The 14,360-nt window shown below is 43.3% G+C and overlaps 1 protein-coding gene across 2 annotated transcripts in view; it reads right to left on the minus strand.

Moving 5' to 3' along the window:
• The window catches only part of PPARGC1A (PPARG coactivator 1 alpha), a 609,551-nt gene that overhangs the window by 318,102 nt on the left and 277,089 nt on the right, over positions 1–14,360 (minus strand). The window lies entirely within an intron of this gene.

Consider the following 14,360-nt stretch of genomic DNA (forward strand, 5'->3'; position numbering starts at 1 on the left):
GAGAAACTGAGGTTCAGAAAGATTAAGTGATTTGTTCAATGAAATGGAATTAATAAGATGGCCAGACCCAATTTTGACCACCAACTGCCTCTCAGAAATCCCCCCAATCTTTCTATGATGCATCATCACCTCCAAAATACTTCACATCTCCAGGCCTAAATTTGCTCATCTGTAAAATAGGTAGATTTAGGATAAACTTAAATGAATTCATTCTAAAATTTATTCTGAGTCTACCTCCAGCTCTAACATTTGATGCTTCTATACGTGAAAGTCATCTCATGCCACAGCCTACTTAAGACCCACCAGCCGCTCGCTGCCTGCAAGACATGGACCAACCTCTGTAACACAGGGGAATAGCCCCGCTCATCTCGCTAAGCTCCTCTCTCGAGCACCTGCCCCGTGCCTACGCACAGACCCCTCCTGCTGAGCCACGTGTCTGCACTTCGTTCCCCCAGCCTAGAACACTCCCCCTGCACCATTCTTCGCCCAGCAGAACCGGCTGAGATTTACACACTCACTTTCTGGTGGACGTGCTTCCCCTTCAGTAGAACCAACCACTTCCTGGCTCCTCACGGCCCTTCCGTCACAGCACCCACTGATCCCTGCACCTCGCTCCATGCACGAAGGGGCCATGTCTGTGTTCAGGACCTAGCACAGTGCCAGGCGCACAGGGCTTTGCGGGGAAAACTGTTTGTTGAATGAGCAGAGGAAAAACTTATGTTTTGAGAAAGTGTTGAAAATGGTTTTAATCTGAGTACCATCCATTAGTTGCCCTGAAAACATTAAGAACCGACTTCACTAATTCCATTACCACCCTGCTCTTACAACTCCAAGCAGTCAACAAAAGATAAATGAGTGTCTAGGACGTGCCAAGCATTGCTCTGAAGGGTACACATCGCACCAGTAAGGATCATGCAGGCTGGGGAGACAGACATGGAGTGTACACCAGTAATGACATCGCAATAGGACACGGGGTAGGAGGGAGAAATTTTATACTGGGCACAAAAAAGAGAAGGTTAAACACTCTTCTGAATATTTCCCCCAACTAATGAGATTGGACAAATGGAAAGAAACCACTTACTTTGATTCTATATGTTTTTCCTTCTGCAATTTATATGGTGAGTCAAACAAAATAAAACCACATTTGTTAAACCACCACAGTTTAAAATGTAAACCAGAATATGAGGTGATCTAAAGGTGACCTTGGTTCAATTCTTTAAAAAGGAGTTTAATAAGCCAATTCATGTTGAAAACAAGGTCAGAAAGGAAGCTGACTTTCTTGGGCATTCGAGGAAGAGCCATTTTGTACACAAACACACCTCTCGTGACATAAGCAGAGGCCAGCAGCTGTGACGTGTGAGCTACGAATCGTGCCACCGAATCATTAGGGCAACACTCTCTAGACAGCACGGCATGATTCTCAAGCACACCTGAAAATAAGGAACCCACATTTATGTTAAAAACGTGGTATAGTTTAGGTTTCTCGCTAATCCACACCGGCCTTCCTCTGAATGCGGCTGGAGCACTTACTGAGCGCTAAGGAAGACACTTTGTGCGCGCGATCACGTTGAATTCTTCCAACAACCCCGGGGGAGGGCTATTATTATCATTCCCGATTTTAAAAAGAGGAAACCGAGGCAGATATGTCGAACACTAAACTCGCCCGGCGTCACTCTGGCATGAGGCGGAACAAAAGCTCATTCTCAGTTCCTTCCCACCCCTCCATGCCCCAGGCCTCAGTCTGCTGGATTACCTCCCTGGGCTTTACCATATCAAAAACGTAAAAGCCGTCACCAAAATCAATCACCCCACCTCTTTCTGTTTTTTGAAGAAAATAACTGCCGTAAGGCTCATTTTGAAGACTGCTTGGAGTCCCGGTGACTTTCCTAGGCCACTACGCAGTGTTCCCTCCCAAAGTAGTTAAATAGCACAGAATTGTCAAGTAATGCAGCAGCTGCTAACAACGCTGTCACCGTTACATTGTTTAGTCAGCGTTTGTACCTCAATGCCTTTCTTGATATGTGCTTAGGTTACCAAGAGGAATCTGAGAGCCTGCTAATGTGAAACACATCTAGTGCCAAACGTTTTCCCTCTATCCCTGCTCTCCCAAAATTGACCTGAGTACTGGGGTCTTGATAAACCTTCCTGTGATTTAAAGTTTGATTCAAACTCTGGTAGGGAATTTCCTAAGTATTCAAGTATTAACATTTGCAGTTCAGAAGTTTTTTCCCCCAGGCAAACAACATCCTTTCAAAGAGTTCTTCGGGCGCCTTCTTTACTTGACCTACCTAATTTAGAGCAGTCCCTGGTGCCGTCTCGGTGGTGGTGTTACTCCGTGATGGCTGATACACACGCATACATTACTGCTGACATTTAAAAACATTTCTAATGGTTTGTGTGTGTACATGGTAAACAGATGCTATGGGATTTTTTTTTTTTTTTTTTTACCCATTATCAGTCATCTTTGAAGACTGCAGTCATATGACAGGTTTTTGAGACTTTTCGGTCTAACGGCGAGAGATTTTTTTTTTTTTAATAGAATATTGATATTATGGCACAAAATGGCATTTGGTGTTTACTTCTCCCACCCCCAGCCATAAAGTTCAGCGTGGTAGGTTATTTGAAGCCCTAGCACCCACTATTCTATGTTATTCTGTTTTTTTTTTAATTCTTGGGGGGGAAAGTTGCAGACTTTTATGAACTCCCTGATTAAAGCACCTCCATCTGAATGCAGATTAAAAGTTCCAACACCTGAGAGCTCAAAACCAATGAATATTTATACCGAAAACCAGCAGATGAATATACTCTAGATCTTCAAATGCAAGTCTAGTCATGGGTTTTATCTTATTTTAGGACTTACTTTTTATTAAAATGAACTCTTGCATATTTACACTACAGAAATAAATGTTATTTGCAAGCACAATACAGTGGAGACCTTACAAATGCATTGCCTTTGGGAAAGACAACTGTGCTCCTCAAGCAGGTTTTATTTCTTTTACAGGACTTTGTTGAAGAGGGGTTTCATGGTATATGATTGGCATATTATAGGACTCTGAAGATATATTCACTGGGGAGAGATTACTCATTTCATGACCAAGATCACCATGAGTGTCTCCCTAGATGGGGGATTTTGCAGATTTAACAATCCCCACTCCACCCACCTTCCTTACAAAATAATTTCTGGACTGTTTCCCTAAATGGCAGAGGTTTGTATAAGCAAGCACAAAGGAACATTATTTGAGCCACTAGTTTATTTGCCGTTGTGAGGTGGCTTGACACGTTTTGGTTTTACAGTGAATGCCCCAGTTAACAGTTGTTAGGTGCTTCTTCTACCAAAAGCAGGACGCACTTGAGGTGTATTCTGAATCGTAACAGCCTCTTCAGAATATAGTCAGAGCACATGAACAGCTACCTGTGGGTTCTCACGGTCAGGCCAGAGTTCGATGACACAGAAATGCCTGACCGAGCTTACTCAATAACACAGGTCAAAGTTAACATGGTCACCAACCAACATTTCAGGACACGTAAATGACTCCAATACACATTAAAAAGTGATCATTTCCAAGAGAGAGAAAAGTTCCTTATCAGAATAACTAAACTGGGGGTGCAAAATAAGCCATTCCTTCCCTAATCCCCTTGCAATCTTTCTTTTCAAGAAAGTGCAATAAACCCCACATAAAAAGCCACGTGGGGTTTTCAGGATTTAGGGAAATACAAATTTTGATTGAACCCACCATGCATCTCGAGACTTCCGTACCCTCACGATACCGAGGACTTAGAATGTGTAAATTTGCCAATACATTCCTAAACTTATTCCTTCTTTTTCATAAAGTAAGGTTAGAGATAAATGTTTACAAATCAACCCAGTCATCATTTCTTCATTTTAATGCTTAAACGCTTCATTTTGATTGCTGCCTTTTTGACATTTCACCAAGGAAATATGTTTGCGTGTTCGCAATGCCATTGAATCAGCAATTATATCTCCATATTCCAGATGTCATGAGAGTTTTCAATGCAGCTCCCAATAAAATTTATTTCTGAACTTTTGGGGGAAAAAAACAAATGTGCTTTGTATAAATTAAGCACATTACCCTTATTTTTCTAATTGCTACATTTACCACAGCGAGAGCTTCTGAATTTATTAATTCAAAGATTTCACATCATTCTACATAATATTTTTCATGCAATGAATACAATTTTGGATAATTTATGGGAGCAACTTAGGCATCTAATTTTTTTTTTTTTTTTTCCGGTGGAACAGGAGACATGAGGACAAATTCGTGTCATTAGCAGCTCTCCATCCTTGTTTCTCTTAAGCTTTGGCACTTTGGCTAGCACAGGAAACTTACTGTCAAAAGTGGACAAAGAAAAATGTAATTCTGGTCTCACTCATGCCTTCATTAGGGTTATTTTAACTTCTGAACTCCCTTCCCGCAAACCACACATCGCTCTGATTCTTCTTCATGAGTCCAGCTCGGAAGCACTGTTTCTGTGACTCCTTGACTATCATGCGTCACTCCAGAGCAATCCAGTGACAAACTCTTCCTTTCTCACTCCTTAGTGAACTAAAAATACAGCTTCCTAGCTCCTTGCAATAGATTCTAATTGACTCTTTAAAAAATATATACAAAAACTAAAATGGCTACACAATGTGCAACTTGGCGCCACCAGAATATTTATATGCGAGAGCAGAAGTAACTCAGTTTTCTCCAAGACTCTCTTTTTCCTCCAAAAAGGGTTTGCTCCAGGACTTTGTTCACTTCGTTTGGAAATGCACACCAAATTGTCATCTTCATTAATGCAGGAACATGGATGGCTAAGTGAACAGAGTCATCCTTCCCTGTGGCCCACCTTGCAGGGGACTCCCATGGCCATGAAAGGCCATGAAAGGCCTTAATAGACAGCTATTCCCTCCATTATTCCTGAGACAACTCTCTGACGCTTGGCCTCTTATAAGAAAAATGACACAATCCAGTGCTCCTTCCGATGGAAGGATTTTGCTCCGTGTTTGCCCAGTTCCAAAGGGTAACAGTAGAAGAGCTTGACTCTCTGTTCTCCTCTCATCCATAAAATATTTTGCAGATGCCTCCTTCTGACCCATCCCACCTCCTGAAAAATGCGCCTGAGCAAAAATTTATCTGTTAGAACTGAAAAATGCCTCATTTCCGGCTAGAAGTGGTATGAGAGCTGCTCCTGCTCTAGCAAATTTATTTTGCCTTTCAAGGGTTTAATTGCACACAACATGGTGCAGTTTTGATTAATCCTTCAGAATTTAATATATACTCTGGGGGGGTCAATATGTTGATGCTTCATGCATCGCTATCATGGGAGTAACTGGAATGCGTTTCAACACCACAGGAGGTACACTTCTCAAACTTACCTGGTCCTGCCAAGGGTAAAAAGTGCTCATTAATGACTCGATCCAGGAGGGGAGTCGGCAGAGGGGGTGTGCTTCCTCTCTGACGCTATTTCTGGTTTGCTTGGCAGGCACGTTTCCCCTTGGGGAGGTCCCAGGTGAGGCACACACTGGAATCTTCCAGGCTTATGCCCTGATCGTTTTAATGAGAAAGCAGTGTCGAAATATTGGCACCTTGCATCCAGCCAACATATGGAGCCACAGTACTCGCACTTAATTGAACTGTTTTAAGATTATGAAGGGTATAGTCAACCAGGTCAATGAGTATTTATTCTGTGAACACAAGCTTTAAAGAGTTGATTCAAAGGTGATAACTCCATTTTCCATTTTTGCAAAGAATGATCTTTTAAATTCTAGAATCCGTGTTCCTATAGTTGGATTTCTGATGGAGCACAGGAAGGCTCTGAGTTATGGTGTGTTACTGAACATGTGAACAACATAATTAAATCCCATGGTTTGAGAGTAAGACAAGCAAACTCAACGTTATCCAACCTTCTTCGGGAAGTCAGAGTCAGAGACGAAACAGCGCACTTGAGAAGTCATTGTAGCAACTGTCCTGAGGAGGGAGGTCTGCTTCAGCAAAAACAGAGAAACGACATAGAGCACAGAACGAGGAATCAGAGAGGAACTCGAGTCCTGGCTCCGCTTCTCTCCGCGTAAGGCTGAACAGTTTTTTTCGGTCTGCTTTCTCACCTAAAAACTGTCATATTCGACCCACCTCAGAAGGGTCGTATTATGTATGGCCTGAACTGTGTCCCCACCCTACTTTGCCCTCCCTTCCCCCACCAAAAAATATCATAAATTGAAGTCCTAACCCCCAGAACCTCAGAATGTGTCTCTATTTGGAGATAAAGCCTATAGAGAAGTAATTAAGGTAAAATGAGGATATATGGGAGGAGGGGCTGATGCAGTATGATTGGCATCCTCATAATAAGAGAATTCGATACAGATTCACACAGAGGAAAGACCATGTGAAGACACAAAGAAAAGACAGTCATCTTCAAGTCAAGGAGCGAGGCCTCGGAATGGAACCAAGCCTGCCGACACCTTGGTTTCAGACTTCCAGCCTCCGGAACTGTGAGAAAATAAATTTCCATTGTTTAAGCCAGTCAGTCACTCTGTGGTACTTTGACATGGCGGCAGATGAAATCGCTGCTCACCACAGCACAGGCCTCGGAGAAAGCTGGTTCCCATTCCGCTCCCCCCGACCCCATTATACAGATGCACAAATAGAAACAGATCAATTAAGATGAGTTGCCTAAAGATGGAATAGTAAGTGAGGAAGGAGGAAGTCAGTCACCTTCTCAAATTCAGAGACCCAGCTCTCAGTCCGTGCCTGGTCTCCTGGACCATACTGCCTCCCGCAAGGAAACGGAAGCACAGTAGGTGTAAGGGAATCACACCAAACTAAAGGCCTAGATGACACGTCTGGCTTCTGGCCAAGGGTAGATTCATATCTCTACATAGCATCAATGTTTCTAAGCCACGAGCCTGGGGTCAACGGAAGATCACTGAGTACAAGAAAACAGCTTTTTCAAAAATCCCTTCTCTGATGCTATCCAAACAATAAAGCGATATCTAACCCATTTCCCCCTCATATACAGACAAAGCCACCTGGCAATCGTGTGATGAATACTAACCCAGTCCCTAACTACCGCTCCCCGCCCTCGCAAAGCTATCTGACGTAACTGTGAAAACCTTTCTCAGTCATGTTCATAGATCGTTATGCAAGCATCTGAGGAGCTTCATGCCAAAGAGAAAACCAGGGCACCAGAAGGCCAGGGTGAGTGTGGAACCCAAGATTCTGAGTGTATGACTGTGCACACCCACGGCCCACATCGCCAGATTAAACCAGCTACGAGACATCATCTAAAAGTTAGAACAACAAACATACTGCCAGGTTAGCACTTACGCTGCAGTCAGACAGGGCCACCAAGTCATGTGTGCCCCTCTTAATCCCCCCGGAAGGTCAGGTAACTCGCCCCGGCCCTGAGAATGTACGTTTCTACCCACAGCCTGTTCCAATTCAGTTTCTCTAGTTAAGTCAGGTCTCTCTCAACCTCCAATTCTTGGCAGTTTTACGAACCAGAACCAAAGGGACAATTGGACGCTGTCCAATTGCAGTGAAATTAGAGGCTGCCTTAGATACACCAGGGTATACAGAACAGAGACTTGTTTACTCAACATATAAGTTAAGGTCAACAAGGGGAGGCATGCTTCCTGTTCACAAATCCTTCAGGGCTGTTTGTTTTGGTGCCTCTGGTTGTTCCTGGTGAAATCCCAAAGTATGTGCCTGGGAATAACCAGCTTGCTTACACAAAATGCATTCTCCTTTGCAAATCATAAATCTTACCAGGCCTAACAGGATTCAGTTCCTGCTTGTTCTCGTTAAGAAGTGAAAGACTAGAATTGTCTCTCTCCTCACAACAGCCCAGGCCTTTGGCCATGAAACCGGTCAGCTCTCCCTTTAGCCTGCTGACTCAATTCAGCTGAAAACATCATGAGAGACTGTGTCAATGCAAAGATCCTAGTGTGTGCCTATGAATACATTTCCCCCCACCTGCAATTGTCTATTACACGAGGGTATTGGTTTTCAGTCTACTCTTTTAACCTACAAGACAATCTGTGGCCTCGATCCAATGCTTCTAACGACGGTGTTCAGGCGTATACTTGCTCTACCCAGAGAAGCTGCTTGCTGTGAGAAATACCTCCTCGTCACTCCATGGGGCTCCCCAGGGCCATCGTACTTCTCCTGAATCAATGGTCGATGCAAAGCGGGTTAAGCTATTTCAAAAAAAGCAAGTTGCAAAGTTGTTTTTTCTCCACCATCAGAAACTTTTAATTCCACGTGTTTACTAGTGAATTTTTGCTAAATGGTGATTTTTAAAACATCAACTGACATTAATGACACTAAATGCAAAATACGGATTGCTGGGTAAACATCGCTCTCTTTTCTATAGAGTTTAAGTGGGGAGAAAAACAGACTTTTTGCTATTAATTGATGTCTTATCTTCCCAGGGATCCTATTGAGTGAGAATGAACAAAATCCCAACATGCAGATCCCTGCTTGCTGTCACCCCGACGTGTTTCCCTTTCTCATGGCCTCAGGACTCTTGATAGTGTATGAAAAGATCGTGTGCGTACCCCACAAGAGGGCGCACTTTCTTCCTTCTCACACGTAATAAGCATTTGAACACAAGCATCAGGCAAACTGCACACTCAGTGACTCACAGGGAAGTGCTCATTTGTGAGCTTAAATGCTGGAACTGAGCACACCAAAAAGGGAGGCTGTAAAACTCTGGTCCATTACTACTCAATCATCCACAGGATTAAACCTGAAAGGCAGCATCTCTGAAACAAGGTCATCTGAAAACCCAACTGGAAGCTTCTCCAACAAACAAACAAACAAACAAACAAAAATGAGTTTGCTGCTTCCCAGTGGAGAATGGGAAAGGGCTGGGATGCCTCCAGGCACCAAGCAGAGACAGACCCATCTTCTGCCCGCCACTCCAGAGGTCATGTGGAGAGCGTCACTCGGTCAGGAGCCAAAAGCTGCCCACGATGCCTGCCTACCATCTGGCTGTGTGAGACACTGGACTGCTAAGGCATGGGTGAGAAAATGATTCGCCCTCAGCACGGCACCGAGGGAGAATACAGAACATGGCAGAGGACAGGACTGGAAATAAATCCAACAGGCATGTCATCTTCAAATGCAAAGGGCACTGTCAGAGATAAAGTTGGGGACGGGGACAGATAAACTTGAACCACATTCAGGAAGGCATCCATCTTGGGTCACCTGTCTGATCACGGGCCCTGTAATCGTGTTGCCTTGAGAAAATAACAGGGAATTTCTTTTGTTCACAACAAAGCCTCGGATCTGTGATTTCATGACCTGATCATCGGACAATGCTACTCTGGAAACTTTCTGAAAAGAGCATGTTCCTCAAATGTATGTGTTGCCAGAAGAAGATTGAGATAATACAGTTTGCCCTCAACTTAGCCACATACCATTCATTAACGGCTCTAGAAATTCCTAAAAGGAATGCTAGGACCTGGTCGTAAGGGAAGCTGAATTATATGCCAATGGTCTAAATATAGGATTCCGCTGATGAAAAGGGAAACAAAGAAAGGCGAGTCTCTTTCTTTGTGCTCACGCACCTGAGAGAAGTATGATTTAAGAGGATTCTTTCAAACCCCTAGTTCCTGATGAACATACTTATCTTCAAAAACCACCAAAAGATACCATATCTTACAGTAGTCGGAGACTCTGCCCCCTTCCCACCTGGAACCACCCCAAAGAAAGCAAAGATAGAGATCGTCCCATCCCAAAATGATGATGAGTGTCCTTGGCAATACAGGCTTATCGTTTTTCCTCCTCCGAACCATATCGAATAATTCTCCAGATAACAAAAGGACTCATAAGAGTGGGAGAACTCTAGGGAAGGCTACTCACTAAACACAGGCTTCAAACAGCCATTAGAGACACCGAAAGATGCTGAGCCGGGATCTTTAGAGCAGCGAGTTAGGGAGACAAGTGAGGAAACAAGGAGCAGGCAAAACCCCTCACTCCAAAAGAACGTCAGCGTAACTCTGACGAAATGCCTTCTCTGGTTGACAAGATGATGGGGCACATTGAAGAGGCACAGAGAGCAAGACCACGGCCAACTGGCCTCTGAGTCCACACGTTCTATCCTGAGCTTGCCCACCCCTCAGGGAATGCATTGCTGCAAGCATCTACACAGCTGTCGCAGATAGATGTGAAGTCCCTCCGACATCTTCGGCGTTGACCCTGTGCCCAAGAATTGCTGGGCTGATGTAGTTCGACCCCAGATCTGGGGTTTACTAACTGGCTAAGTCAAATTATACATTTCTCAGAGGGACCTGCAGAGACTTCAAGCAAAGTAGCTAGAGGTAAAGAATATGGGATCTAAGGACTTACTTCATCAAGCAAAAGCAAGAGGTCCTGGGAAAAAATGGTGCATGTTCCCCACCTCCACTGTACTACTAACTATCTTGTCAAAATGACTACCCAGGCATTGAAACTTCAAATGAGAGATGGATCGGCAAAGGAAAGTTGCTTGTTTTTATGGCACATCTTACTTGCTTGAAGGCAAAATATGTTGCCGCATTTGGACTCCTGAGAGAATGGGCTGTATCTCTTGCTTCGGGATCTAAAGATGTGACCATTTGAAGCAAAGAAAGAAACATTCTGTTTTCTTCAGTGAAAATAAAACACCACAGGTCGATAGGTTCTAAGAACAGCAACCAAGAAAAGGGACCACGCTTCTAATCGGGGCATAAAATCTGCTACCAAACAGTGGCTCAAAAACCATGACATCATGCTAAATATGATCACTCAAAAAACTAATTTGTGCCCTTTTTCTGAGGTGCTCAATAACTCCTTAACTTCTATAGTAGTGTTCTATTCTAAGAGAGTCAGCGCATAATATTACACTCACCCAACAAATGAAATCATCATGACCCACATCGTCCAACCACCTGAAATGATGGCGTTGAGGGGTAATTCATTCAGCAAAGATTTATTGAGACCAACATCAAAAAAAAAAAAGCATTCCAGGCACTGTTTTAGGCACCAGGAATGCAGCAAAGAAGAAAACAAAAAAAAATTCCATACTCTCATGGAACTTACATTTTAAGAATGTAAGAAATGGAGCGCTAATAAGTCAGTCAGTCAAATGTGTATCATATCAAACAGTGATGAGGAGCATGGAGAAAAACAAAGCAGGGAAGAGAGGAAGACGAGTGCTGGGCTTGTAATTTAAAGTGGGGAGCAGGCAATCTGGGAAGATCTCTCAGAGGAGGTAGTAGTTGAACAGCTGAAGGAGACCTAAAGGAGATGAGGGCGTTGGTCACGTGGATATCCGAAGGAAGAGCATTCCGGACAGATGAAGTGGGGTGTGCAAAGGCCCTGAGGCTGCAGCATGGTACGGTCAAGGACCAGGAAAGGGGCCCCTGTGACTCTAATAAAGGGTTAGTAATAGCAACATGAAGAAAGCGGAAAAATATAGTATTATGTGGGGAAAAAGACAAGTATGAAAACTTTCAGTATTGGGCAAATCTATGTTTATTGAAAAACATATATATAATATGTATCTTTTAAAAATAGAATATACCAGAAAAGGTTAATGGTAGGTTTTGGGGGGGGAGGAGGGAGAATTATGAAGATTAAAAGTGATTTTTGTTCCCTTATTTTCAATTCCTTCAATTGTTCATTCAGCAAATGTTTATATGTGTATGGAGAATCTGCTACAGACTGGGCACCGGATATATAATGGTGCACAGACAGATAGAAGCCTTAGTCGCCTGAGCTGACATTCTAATAGAGAGAAGGGCATTATACATAACAGGAAATAGACAAAAACTACCTCAAGTTGTGACGTGTGCTGTGAAGAATCAAACAACAGCTGAGATAGGGAATAACAGGTTTAGGAGAAAGTGGTGAAGGAAAGTCTCAGTGAGGAGGTAAGTTAGATCGAGCCTAAAAGAATCAAAAGAGCTGACCATGCAAGAGTAGCTAGAACTTTCTAAATGAGAGACTAGCATATGCAAAGGCCCTGAGGCAGGAAAGACGCCTGTTTGGGGACAGAAGATAAAGGCCTATTTGTGGAATGGAAATAAATGAGGAAATATAAATTAGAATAGTATGAGATGGTGTGAACACAATATATGTGTATTATAATGCACAGGTATGTGTATGTGTGCCTATGCATGTGTGTAGTCTTACTTGGTTATATGACTCAAGTATTTTGATCACTTATTCATTCAACAAGCACTTATTAACTATTATGTGCAAGCCACTGTACTAGGAATAAGGTTATAAAAAAACACGGAAATGGTCCTTTCTCTCAGGAAGGCTTAAGTCAACTCAGAAGCAAAACCAGGATCTCGGAACTCCCACTTGGCATTACAGCAAGTTGGGAAAGAGCCAGTGATGAATTTCAGGAACCTGGCAGTCTTACTCCAAGTTTGCTGCAAGCCTCAAGCAAAAATAGCAGCTAAACTGGTTTTCTTTAGCACGCTTTTGACTGAACAATGAATATACGTGCTTTTCACTTATTCACATTCATATTCACACTCGACCAGCCCCTATGGACCACATGTTCTGTGCTGACTCTGTGCTGATAGGTAAAGGTACAGAGATGGAAGAAAGTTTCCCCTGAAGGAGCTTACAGCCTATTTGGTGAGACAGAGAGTCAAACAATCGCAGTGTGCAGTGTCCCAAGGAAGTGTCTGCACAACTGAGTCATGTGCTGATTCATATGTATTTTAGCAAACAGGTTGGGCAGGTGTTAACTCCTTAAAGTCACAAATGTTCAAGACTCTCGCCCATGCCCGTGTATGTAATTCCCAATGTTAACGTCACAAAGGTGTGTATTATTGTCCGGATACTTGGTGGCCTAAGGAACACTCTAAGGGAGGTAGATACACATCTGTGATTAAGAAATAGGGAAAGGTGTGCTTAATATCTTTAAGGACAATTTCCCAGAGGAAGTGATGCTGGCACTGGGTTTTAAAAGAAAGAGGGAGTTCATAGAGCCTTGGAGTTTCCATATACAGATTTGCAAGCTGACACTGGCAAACGCTCAAGGACCATTGTCCGTACTGTTGCTAGCCTTGGATGTAGACCAGGGCAAGCCTGCTCCTTGCTTTAAAGCTGAGGGCAGACGGTGAGACCAATGCAGAATGAGAGAGACTCGGGAAAGGCACCCACATCCCTTCCTTCTTACCCCGCTAGCCTGTTCCCTCTCTTTCCGCTTCCTCCCTTTCTATCTGTCCTTCAAACCTTCATTGTCACCTAATCTAGATGCTGGAAGGACGGAGCCGGCATCCCTACAAAATAGATGCACTGTACAAATAAATGTTAGCCATCCTCTGATGCTGACATTTGGCAAAATAACCGAACTGTGATTTTGTAGCTCAGCCAGGGACATGCATGTTTCCACTCACAAGCTCTGTGAATGCAATAAACGTGTTTCTAGTTTCTTTTTACTTTTAGTCTCTGGATCTCTGAGAGCTGGAATAATTAATATCTTGCATGACTCCACACTTTTCTACACTAGCAGGTACATCTGTTTTGTGTAAAACCTAGTGTTTATTTAATGCACACACACACACACACACACACACACAGCAGGCAGAGGCCTAGTGTTTACACAGTTAATCCTCACGATTCCTCTGTTATCATCTTCTCTTTGTCGAGGAAGGAAGAGATGAAGTACTTTGCCCAAAGTCCTTTGGCCAATACCAGCAACCACAACCAGCCAGCCTGGCTCCAAACCCACCCTGTGCTGGTGACAGCATGGTGCCCAGTGCCATCCTCCATGGTAGATAATGCTGCTTCTACCGTCTCTACCATCAGATAATGGCACAAGGACTCAGCGTGTCTAAGTGTCTTCCTTCCCACGGTCACACCCTCAGACCCTTAACCCCCTTCCATGAATCTACTGCTGTTTTTCGGTTTGTTTTTGTGAGTTTTCCTATAAAATAGTGATGTTCTGAAAGGCCTTATGACCGGAATGCCAGATGCCATCTTGGAAAAGCCAAAATCCACCCTTTCTTGCTTTGATAAATCATTTGTAGATGGGCAACGTTAAAAAAATCAACTCACTGAGAAACAAAAATAGTAGCGCCTTCCACTTAGTTTTATAAACACCCAGTATGAGACAGCTAGAGACAGGAAGGTAATTCCAGATGCATAATGAACAAACACAAATTTAATAGTGTGGGCCTTGTTTATACTTCTGCCATCAACGTTAATGATGAGCCTATTTATGCTAAACTTCACTACATTATGGGAGTCATTAGTGCCTGTAAGTGAGTGATAATGTGCTCGAACTTCCACAAGTATGTGGGGCTTTCTCCGAGCCTTATATTTCAATGTTGGGAGATGCAGGACCAATGAGCATTTTCATGCATACATGCC

Source organism: Pteropus vampyrus, unplaced genomic scaffold, assembly GCF_000151845.1.
Source record: "Pteropus vampyrus isolate Shadow unplaced genomic scaffold, Pvam_2.0 Scaffold5, whole genome shotgun sequence".
Classification (NCBI taxonomy): Eukaryota; Metazoa; Chordata; class Mammalia; order Chiroptera; family Pteropodidae; genus Pteropus; species Pteropus vampyrus.